We start from the raw sequence: 11,222 nt of genomic DNA, 5'->3' as shown, positions 1-11,222 counted from the left end.
AACTTTGGTTATTAAAAAAATTAATAATAAATAATTTATAATATAACATTTTCGGGAGACTTTGTGCAGTGCGGGTTGTACCTTGCGTTTGTAATGTTTGTCCATTGCCTATTTCTTTTTGATTATCTACTTTATTGTGTGTGTCCCTAATTGTATCATTGTTCCGGCGTGCAATTTATTTGCAACTACAATGACTCAATGAGCTATCGCTTACGAGCTTTCTAAGACTTTCTTGATGTTAATGCGATGATGAGCATTGAGGGCAATGATGCTTGCCTGAGCCTTTTATCACAAAACCTTCAATACATTCAAATATTGTTGTGTTCATTGTTTTGGCATGGCACTTTATTTGCAGCTAAAATGACTCAGTGAGCTACCCTTTCTGAGCTTTCTAAAACTTTCTTAGTGTTGATGCGATGATGTGTAGCTGAGCACTGACTGCTATGATGCTCGATTGAGCCTTTTATTATCAAAATTGCAACTGATTTTCACCTTAATTATATGACTTTGACTTTTAAATGGTTGAAGATATGTAGGCGATGATGATCCAAAAATATTGCTGTGTTCATTGTTTTGGCGTGGCAATTTATTTGCAGCTACAATGAGCTAACGCTTCTGAGCCTTCTTTGATTAAAATGACCTATGGTGTGGTGGTGTTTGGACAAGTTTGTATGTGGAATGGAGACAAGCTTTTTGGGAACATCTAACGGCTATCAGGTAAATTCACACTCCCCATAATAGTTAAAACAAAATACAAACTAATACACAACACATGATGACAGGTCAAGCGTTGAATGAAAAAAAAATAACTTTTGGAAGGACCAAGATATGCCTTCATGAAGACAACTAATGATATAGTTGAAAATACCCTGTCATGTAAAGTATACCGTATCTTCAACATATATTCGGACCTCACAACAATAGTGTTACAAACTATTGCATAAAGGTATAATATGGTTCAATTTATCTTATCATAGTAGTGCTACTTAAATTGTATTTATTTTGTACTTATATGGTCTCTTTTAATGGTTATGAAGGTTCATTAGCTTGGGAGGTATGCAAACTTAGGTGAATCATTCATGTTAAAGTTTAGGTACTATCCTATCTACTCAAATTTAATTTTGTATGTCCTTGATTATATGTTCTTTTGATTGTTAGACAGGTTAGTTAGCTTGGGAGGTATGCAAACAAGTTAAATAAATAATTTATGTTAAGTCTTGGTGTTATGAGTATGTTTTGTTTGGATCATGATTTTATTGGATATGCATACTTACCATGTGATACACGTGTGACACCCTGCCGTAACGCGGCGGGTCTAAATCCTAGTTGTAATATAATAGTATCTAATTTTGATAAAATGGGTGATTCTGTAATTCTGTTAATACTTTTATCCCCATTCTTTTAAAAAAGGAAATTATATGATTGTTTTCTTTATTTATTAAAAAGGAGACATAAAATTATAAACGTTTGGCAAAGTTTTAGATCATGAATTTATTGGATATCATTTTGATCATATTAAAAAATTACTTTATGAGTTTTTTTTTTCCGAATTGTCATTGTGTATATATATAGGTATTCTAGTACCATCCGTGTAACGAATCAAACCGATACCAACCAAGTTCTCATCACACCTCTGCCAAAGTGCGAGTTAAAGCATAGGGTCATAAGGCTGGGCGAGAAAATATTTTAGTTTATTGGGAAAATTTACCGTGTTTTGAAACAGTAAAATTTCAATACAAAGTGGTATCTACTGCTAGTCAATATAAAAAGTAACTAAAGATATAATTAGATTGGGCCATAAGGTTGAACAGCTCACTGGATCACAAGCTATATTATAACACCCCTTAGGGGGTGTTTGGTAGAGGGATTTGATTGGGGAGAAATGAAATTAGAAATATTTCTTTTGTTTGTTTTCCACTTTTCATTTCTATTTATCTAAAACTAGAGAATTCCATTTCTCTTTAAAACAAAGAGAAATCCATTTCTCAGCAGCCTCCTCATAGCATGTCACCACCTCGTCTCCAACCACCACCTCGTCTCCGACCACCACCCCGTCTCCGACCACCACCCCGTCTCCGGCCGCCACCTCGTCTCCAAGTCTGCAACCGCCACCCCGTCTCCGCCGTTCGCAGTGGTGAACACAGAGATGGTAACCGGTTGTAGGTTGCAGGTGGTACGGGTGAACGGAGATTAGGGTTTCAAGTGGTGGTTCGTGGTAGGTTAGGGTTTTCAGATGGTCGGGTGATTGTGGTCGCAGGTGGGTGACAGTGGTGGTGGAAATCGGCGGTGGTCGCAGGTGGCTTCTGATTATCATCATCATCATCATCATCGCCACCACAACCACCACCACAAAATCTCCAAAGAGGCAGTGATGACAGATCTGAGCCTCCTTTTTCTATATCTTATGTTCCAAAAATTTGAATCTTTTTAATTTCTTGTGTACTGTGGTTGAAGAAGGGGATTTGGTGGCGGCAGCCGGTGGTGGTGGGCTGTGGTTGAAGAAAGGGCTGTGGTGGTGGTGCTGGTGGTGTGGGGCTGTGGTGGTGGGGCTGTGGTGGTGATGCTGGTGGTGGTGGGGCTGTGGTGGTGGGGCTGCGGTGGTGAGTGGTGTCAGGTTGGGTGGAGGTGGGGTTGGGTATGGTAGAGTTCTCTGTTTATTTTCTCGTGTACCAAACAAGAGAAATGATTCTCATTCTCCATACTAATTCTCTTTCTCTACAATTCCATTTCCATTTCTATTTTCTCTCCTTTTCCATTCTCTGTACCAAACACCCCCTAAATATTATGTTTCTGTCCCTGTTTAAATTTGAAGCCGATAAAACTTGTTATGTTTCTCAAAGAATAAAGATCAAGGAACCATGTTTTCCTTAATTGCCCTTTTGCTAAATAAGCATGGAGGAGAGTATCTGAAGAGGTAGGTCCCAGCAGAGGTGGTTAGGACCCGCAAGACTTCCTTAAAAGGAGACGTCTGCGCAGTTGAACACGCAAGACTCCTTAAACGGACGTCTGCGCAGTTGAACCCGCAGACTTCACCATAGGGACGTCTGCGCCGCGACCTACCAAACCCGCAGGACCCACCACGCTCAGAGTTGTGACGACCTCACATGCGGTACGCAAGCTGGTCCCGCAGGAAATGCCTCCCTATGGTTTCCAAGTATCCGCCTGTTCCCGCAGGAGTGGATACCCGCCATTAGGGACTGGCCACCCGCGCAGCATGGCTACACGCATAAGGCTCAGACTCAATAATATTTCAGTAGTCACCTGAAGAAGGAATGAGCAAAGCCGGGAACATTCCCGCATAAAGGCGGGAGGGGGGAAACTCCCGCCTAAATGAGCCAGTCCGTATAATAATGGAGGATCTTTTGTGTGATACCTGACGAGGTATAGACAAAAGATCTGACCAACGATACGACAGCTCACTGACAGCAGCATGGCAGACAACACGCCACAGCACTGTGACCAATAGCCGCCGCCTGCTCACCAACTCCTGCCATATCACGTGCCTAGCCTGTAGTTGGTGGAAAAGGAAAAGTGAACAGCACGCCTGGCCACTGTCAGCCGCTACCTATCCACCAATTACCAGCAGAGCACGTGCGTAGGCCACAGTTGGCAGAGTAGTAGGCCGGCTAAACCTCCTTGGAAACCCACCTTTGGCTATAAAAGACATCAAATGGTAATATCATTTCATCATCTAATATCTTGTATAATTTACCTGATAACTGCTCTAGTATTAAGAACATACTTTATATTCAAAGAGTAATATAGACTGATTCTCACGCCGGAGGGTGGTCACAAGGAGGAACCCCCCCCCTTTCTTAGTGACGAGCTCACGGTGTCTGTTTTGCAGGTTATCGGAAGAACCATCTTGCCGGAATTAACCCCTCGTGGGAAACGTCTATCTAACCCTCAGGTTACTTGTAATCTGTCAGGGTTCGACTGGTGTTTCTTCATTGGCGCCATCCGTGCATAAAGCTAGAACTTTATTTTTCTCCAGTTTTTTCAAAACTTCTGGGAAGATGGTTAAGGATACTTCGGTCCCGAAACCGAGTAACCAAGAGACTCCGGTTATCACAACCCCAGCTACTGGGGGAGATACCGAGTACACAAACTTTACGAACACTACCCCAGCTACCCAAGCTGGGGCAACTGGAGTAAATAATCGTTCACTGGGATTCACTGATACCCAGATAGAGAAACAACGAACGAGGCTCCCCTACCAAACTCTTGATGAAGTTAAGGCGTGGGCGGAGGCACGTCAGGAAAAGTTCCAAGCCGAGCTGGACGAACGCCTGCGTTCCGTCCAACAGGCTTACGAATTCGGAGGCACACACCAGCTCAACATGAGCAGTGAATGCGAATCCTCGGATGAAGATTGGGAGGAATCTGATTCCGACGCAAACCCTCGCCTTAGGGTGAAAGGGAAGCGTAAGGGAACAGACTTCCAAACAAGAAATTTCGGAGAGCCTTTCGAACAAAGGAACGCAGAGGCAAAGTCTCGTGACTTTTCCAAAACCTTTAGACCTACGGTTGCAAACGCAGGAACTTCCAAGTTTGCAAGGGACATTGCGGAAGCAATCGCCCCAAAAGGCGCCAAACAGATGCCCAACATTGGCACCTACGACGGCATATCCGACCCGGATGATCATCTGAACAGATTCATAGCGGGGGCAACCGTCAGTAACTGGACGGAGCCCACGTGGTGTTACATGTTCCAGATGACACTGGTTGGAGCAGCAAGAGCGTGGTTTGACCGTCTACCGGTCCACCACATCTTTGATTGGGCGGACTTTCAACACAAGTTCAGCCAACACTTCAGTCAACAGAGGAAATATACTGAAGAACAATGGACAATACTCAACTGCGTTAGAGATAAAAACGAGCCTTTGCTAGATTTTATTACTCGCTTTAACTCAAAGAAGCTGAGTCTGGGTGTTATAAGCGAAGACCTTGTTCGCGCAGCTTTCATTCAATGCGCGGATTACCCAGAGCTTATCCGCACGTTGACGGGTAAGGATGGCATGCCATCCACATGGGATGCCATCATGACGGCAGCCAAGCGCTTTGCCGAAACAGAGAAGCAACTGGGTAGAGATCTGCCCAAGACTACAGACTTCTATACGCAGAGAACTAGAGAGAATGTCCAAACCGCCCAGCGGAACAAAAGGAGGAAGCTACACATGTGGCAGTCAAGGGTAAACTTTGACACCTCATCCAGCTCTCGCTCCTTCGCAGGCGAAAGAGGTAGTACACAGATGTTGGATCAGCACCCCAGGTGGACGCCGCTCACTAAAAGTGTCACGGAGATATTCACCACGGAGAAGCTCCCATGGCCAAGAGCTCCGAAGATCCGACAACATCCGGATGCAGATCAAAACAAGTATTGTGACTTCCACGGCATAAAAGGCCACAATACTGAAACGTGTTCCTCCTTGAAAGATGTTATCGAAACATTTGTCAAGGATGGCAGACTCCGACACCTGGTGGCATCAATCAAGAACGGAGGGAAGAATGACAACCGATACAGAAACAACGGGCGAAAGCCAGTTGACATCAGTATCCACATGGTCCAGGGTAACATCATGGGTAGGAAGAGACGAGCGACAGAACCGTGTGCATGGAAAGAGGCCGAGGTACGTTTCCCACGAGTGCCAGGAGGACCCAGCAAAGAGGGCCCTATCATCATCAAAACCCAGCTGGGGCATTACATCACTTCCCGCACTCTCGTTGACAACGGCGCTTCATCAACGGTTATGTACAGACAGTTCTTTGACAAGCTAGATGAGGAAGACAAGGGGCGGTTAGAAACGGTCTACGCCTCGATGGAAGGATTCGATGGCAGCACAAACACCCCCCTGGGTATCTTATCTTTCCCCGTCACTCTTACGGATGGGAACCGCTCACGCACAGAAGATATGGATTTCGTTGTCCTGAGAAAGCCACATCACACATATGACACCCTCTTCGGAAGAGATGGGATGGCAAGGTTCAATGCTGTTGTATCTTTGGTCCATGGCATGATGGGATGGCCAACAGCGACAGGTGTAGCAATGATCACCGGCGTTCCCCAGGTATGTATCGCATCTGTTTTTTCCAACCCCAAACCAAAAATGGCCAAACGCACATTCACCGAACCAGAAGAATGGGCTTTCAATGGCAAATACCCCGATCAGGCGGTCACCATTGGCCCAACAATCACTGACCCTGCACGCACCTTACTCAAGCGCTTACTACAGAAGAACGCTGATATCTTCGCATGGAAACCAGCAGATATGACTGGTGTACCTCGAGATAAAGCGGAGCATAAGCTCAAATGTGACCCGGCTTTTACGCCGGTCATACAAAAGCGTAGAGTAATGGGGGCAGAGCAAGCTAACGCGTGTAGAACCCAAGTCAAGGAACTCCTTGACGCAGGCATCGTACGCGTTAGCAGATATCAAACTTGGGTTGCAAATCCCGTTATGGTACCGAAGGCTAACAAACAATGGCGCATGTGTATAGATTTCAAAGATCTGAATAAAGCATGCCCCAAAGATTGTTACCCGTTACCCGAAATTGATCTCAAGGTAGATTCGTTAGCACCGTTTCGCCTTAAATGCTTCCTTGATGCGTATAAAGGATACCATCAAATCCACATGGCCGTTGACGATCAAGATAAGACCGCATTTCGGACGCCCGATGGCACATTCTGTTATCAAATGATGCCATTCGGACTTAAGAATGCCGGGTCCACATATCAACGCCTAATGGACAAAGAGTTTCACGCCCAAATCGGAAGGAACCTGGAAGTATACATGGATGATCTGGTCATCAAAAGTCTTGACCCGGAAGCGATGTTGAAAGACATCGAAGAAACATTCAACACTCTTAGGAGGATAAACATGAAGCTTAACCCGAGCAAATGTTCTTTCGGGATGGAAGAAGGGAAGTTCTTAGGAGTCATCGTTACAAAAGATGGCTTCAGAGCGAACCCTGAAAAGGTCGAGGCCATTGTCAAAATGGAATCACCTACTACCATCAAGCAAGCTCAGACACTGAACGGACGCCTAGTTGCGCTTAACCGCTTCTTGGCAAATCATGCGGAAAGGGCGTTCCCGTTCGTGTCGACCCTGAGAAACTGTTTAAAGAAAACGCACTTCCGCTGGACACCAGAAGCGGAAGCAGCTTTTCAGGAAATTCGGTCACGCTTGATCGAACTTCCAACGCTCACAGCACCGGAAGCGGGAGAGGAGTTAATCCTATACCTCTCCGCAACAGACAGAGCGACTGGGGCCGTCCTGTTAGTCGAGCGAAAAGGCATCCAGATGCCAATCTACTATGTTAGCCGCCTCCTAACGGACGCTGAAACTCGGTATTCTACCCTGGAGAAATTAGTCTTAGCGCTGGTGCAGGCTTCACGCAGGCTAAGACGATATTTCCAAGGTCACCCAATTACTATTCTCACCAACTATAAACTTGCAAACGTTTTGGGCAAACCCGAACTGTCGGGACGCCTAGCCAAGTGGGCAATAGAATTGGGGGAATATGCAATAAAATACAAGCCACGACCAGCCATAAAAGGCCAGGTCTTGGCAGACTTTATTGCTGAGGTCCCCGCATCGCAAGAGAAGGAGTGCCAGGACGAGGCTCAGCCCTCTCCAGCACAAGACATCGACGAGATCTGGCGACTTTACACTGATGGAGCGTCCAGCAGCGAGGGCTCAGGCGCAGGGTTAAAGCTGACCAACTCAACAGGCCAAGAGTACACTTATGCTATTCGGCTAGACTTCCCAAGCACGAATAACGAAGCTGAATATGAAGCATTTTTGGCTGGGTTAAGGATTGCGCGTAAGATGGGAGTGAAAAACTTGGAAGCCCATGTAGATTCCATGCTAGTCGCCAATCAAATTAACGGGACGTACACGGCAGTGAACGACACAATGGCCCTGTACCTCGCTCAAGCAAAAACCCTCATGCGCGATTTTAACAGTTGTAAAGTCATACACGTCAAGCGTAGCGAAAATAAGTCTGCGGACGCGTTAAGTAAGCTCGCGTCACTGGCTTTCACCCATCTGGGAAAAGATATCCGCTTCGAACTCCTAGGCGCACCATCAGTCCCGCACAAAGAGGTATGTGTCATCCAAACCGGCACGGAAACATGGATGACACCAATAATAAATTACCTTGCGGCGGGTATACTGCCAGAGTCAAAAGCACAGGCGAGAAAACTACGCTGTAAAGCACTGAATTATCAACTAATCAATGACATACTTTACAGACGTAACTTTCTCGGCCCCCTCCTAAGATGCGTTGACGACCAAGATGCTAACTACCTCCTAAGGGAGGTACACGAAGGAATCTGCGGGATACATGCAGGTCCACGCGCAGTTGTAGCCAAACTGAACAACGCGGGATACTTTTGGCCGGGGATGCATACGGATGCGCTGGCATACATCAGAAGGTGCAGATCTTGTCAGCTCTACGCACCTAACACGCATCGCCCGAAGAATGATCTTGTTCCAGTCACCTCTTCATGGCCATTTCAGAAGTGGGCCATCGATGTGACAGGCCCATTCCCTACAGCAGCAGGAAACGTTCGATTCCTAGTGGTGGCCATCGATTACTTCACCAAGTGGATAGAGGCAAAACCCTTAGCCCAAACGACGGCGAAACATATCAAAAAATTTATTTGGGAGTTTATCATCTGTCGTTTCGGGCTTCCACAAAACTTGGTGAGCGATAACGGCACCAACTTTGCTGACAAGAACCTACAACGGTGGCTTAAAGAACTTCAAATCACCCATACCTTTACCTCAGTGGCACACCCACAGGGTAATGGTGAGGTGGAAAGAGCAAATAGGAGCATCGTTGATGGCATAAAGAGAAGGTTGCTGGAACACAGATCTGGCTGGGTGGACGAAGTTCCACATGTACTGTGGGCTCATAGAACAATGAAAAAGACAAGTACAGGAGAAACACCGTTCAGCCTCACTTATGGCACCGAAGCCATGGTCCCGGTCGAAATTGGTCTGCCTTCACCAAGGGTCATGATGAAACCAGAGGACAACGACGCGGAGAGACGGTTAGACCTTATGCTGACCGAGGAGCGCAGAAACTTAGCTGCAGCGCGTGAAGAGAACTACAAACGACAAATGCAAAAGTACTACAACACGCGGGTGAAGCTATGCAACTTCAATGTAGGAGACTACATATTGCGTAACAACGAGGCTTCAAACCAAGAACGCCCAGGAAAACTGGCACCGGTCTGGGAAGGGCCGTACATTATCAAAGAAGTTCTGGGAAAGGGCGCATACCGGCTTGAAAGGCTCGATGGCACTCCCGTCCCACGAACATGGAACGGAGCTCAATTACGCAAATGTTACATGTAGATCAATTCCAAGTTTGTACCGGCCAATAGCCGCTTTTAATGGAAATGATTCTCCTTAAAACATCGACGTTAATGGTTTTGCATTCATATATAAACTGTTCACACGGATATGTCGGTCTTCACCGCGTACATAAGTGCAAAAGTCGTTGCATGGGGAAAGCGGTAAAACCCGCATAAACCCAGCAATTGGTAAACCTTCACGCAGACTCGCTGCATGGGGAAAGCGGCAAAACCCGCATTAACCCAAAGAATAGAAAACCTTCACGCAGGTCAGTCATAGTTATATGTCGGTCACCCTACTGAATGAAAATGCAGGTTTTAACCGCATAAATCATGAAAGGTACCTAGATCTATTGACAACCACGCGATGAACGGTTAACCTATCTAGAATATGAGGAAAAGCGCTAAAATAAATTTAAATATGCATGCGCAAATCCCAAAGATTCGAAAAGTAAGCGGGAAAAACCCCTTACCCTGGCTATCCAGTTGACCGTAAGACGGCCGCGGGTACAGTGTTAAGGCAAAACCCTTCACATACCTAGCACCCGCAGGGAACGGAAACCGGAAAAACCCAATTATGAAGCCGGGTGCGGGTACAGTGTTAAGGCAAAACCCTTCACATACCTAGCACCCGCAGGGAACGGAAACCGGAAAAACCCAATTATGAAGTCGGGTGCGGGTACAGTGTTAAGGCAAAACCCTTCACATACCTAGCACCCGCAGGGAACGGAAACCGGAAAAACCCAATTATGAAGTCGGGTGCGGGTACAGTGTTAAGGCAAAACCCTTCACATACCTAGCACCCACAGGGAAGTGAAGCCGAGAAAATCTTGGCATTCCACCCAACTACAAAACGGGCACAGGTACAGTGTTAAGGCAAAACCCTCCACATACCTAACACCCGTAAAAAGTCATGCCTCGGCACCCAATTGTAAGTCGGGCGCGGGTACAGTGTTAAGGCAAAACCCTTCACATACCTAGCGCCCGCAGGGGATTAAACGCCAGGAACACCTCGGCAACCATAAGTCAGGTGCGGGTACAGTGTTAAGGCAAAACCCTTCACGCACCTAGCCCTGCAGGGATTTAACGCCAGGGATACCTTGGGAGTAAAGTAACTAATAAGACGAAGTGCGGGTACAGCGTCAAGGCAAAACCCTTCGCATACCGAGCACTCCATGGGAATTGAAACCAAGAAGGATCTTCTGGGCCATGCTTGCAGAAACGGGATTAATATCCCCGCATAGCGGGAACGTCAAGAACTAGATTGTTTGAAACTTCAGGATGGAATTGGTGGTTATAACATGATTGATCACTATGTTCAAAACCACCAAGACCTCATGGAGAATCTACACAAAAGGTTCTAAACGCTCCTGACTTGCGGGGAGGTTACAGACCTATCCGCATCATCCCAGAGATCAAGCAGAACATTGGGAAATTCTGCGTGACATTGGGAAACCCGTGGGTAAGACTTCCCGCGGGAAACCCATAAAACTAAACCCTTTTCAAAAACCCCTTGCTTAAAGTCCAAAAGTTCACCTCACTTTATTAAACATTCATGAGCAGAACATTGGACTGGGGGGACTTGAAGAGGTAGGTCCCAGCAGAGGTGGTTAGGACCCGCAAGACTTCCTTAAAAGGAGACGTCTGCGCAGTTGAACACGCAAGACTCCTTAAACGGACGTCTGCGCAGTTGAACCAGCAGACTTCACCATAGGGACGTCTGCGCCGCGACCTACCAAACCCGCAGGACCCACCACGCTCAGAGTTGTGACGACCTCACATGCGGTACGCAAGCTGGTCCCGCAGGAAATGCCTCCCTATGGTTTCCAAGTATCCGCCTGTTCCCGCAGGAGTGGAT

The sequence above is a fragment of the Bidens hawaiensis genome, unplaced genomic scaffold, assembly GCF_021521415.1.
Source record: "Bidens hawaiensis isolate Kalapana, Puna unplaced genomic scaffold, B.hawaiensis_p1.1 tig00004105_1, whole genome shotgun sequence".
NCBI classification, from domain to species: Eukaryota; Viridiplantae; Streptophyta; class Magnoliopsida; order Asterales; family Asteraceae; genus Bidens; species Bidens hawaiensis.
This window is presented reverse-complemented; position numbering follows the sequence as displayed.